The sequence below is a fragment of the Seriola lalandi genome, unplaced genomic scaffold, assembly GCF_002814215.2.
Source record: "Seriola lalandi dorsalis isolate HSWRI2012SDOR001 ecotype SW California unplaced genomic scaffold, Sedor1 jcf7180002053464, whole genome shotgun sequence".
NCBI classification, from domain to species: Eukaryota; Metazoa; Chordata; class Actinopteri; order Carangiformes; family Carangidae; genus Seriola; species Seriola lalandi.
In genome coordinates, this window is record NW_019524017.1 from 6,660 (window position 1) to 7,531 (window position 872).

An 872-nucleotide genomic window follows, 5' to 3' on the forward strand; every position below is an offset into this window, starting at 1 on the left:
TTGGCCAGTAGATGGAGGTATAACACAACATTTGACCCACAAACACTAACCTGACCTGACACCTCCTGCTCTGAGCTATTTTAAAGTGTTCTCTTACTTTGTGCTTTTACATAAAGAAATACAATTTAGCAGCATCATGAACATATGTTTATAACTACCACTATAATACAGATTGTAAAGTCTGAAAGGCTTTTTGTAAGACATTTTCTTCACTGCAGTTATGAGATGTTGGTTTTGTATTAACAGCAGCCGTGTTGTTACGGTTACTATAACCGACACTTTTCTTTATGTACCACTGTCAAGCATTGATAAGCAGTATATAGACATCTGATAAATGCTTTATAATGTAGCTCAACAATGACAACTTCTCCTATGACGACTATATACTTGCGATAATGTCATTCATTATTTGTTTATACAGCAATCTCCACTGATGATTGTCTACAGGACTTAGAGTTGTTAACAAAGAAATAAATAAACACTCTGATCTGTTACAGCTCCATTGTATTGTTTTAAACCATTTATTACATGTTTATATAAGGATTATAAATGATAACGAGAGGGACTTGAAGTTAAGTGTTAGCAGAAGTACAAGATTTGAGTGGAGTAAAAGTTTAATAAAGAAGCAAAAAAAGTCCAACTAAAAGTACTTCAAAATTGTACTTAAGTACAGTACTTAGTTACTTGCCATAAGTGTACCTGTACTTTTACTTTTACTTCTCCCAGAACCACCACCATCCTGTGCAGCTGTGTGGCCACAGTTCATCTCACCTGACCTGTGAGGTGAGCTGGATGATGAAGTAAAAGTTCACACTATCAGGAAGTGCTGCACCAAACTTCGTTACCCCCCCCAAACTCCCACACCCCCCCAC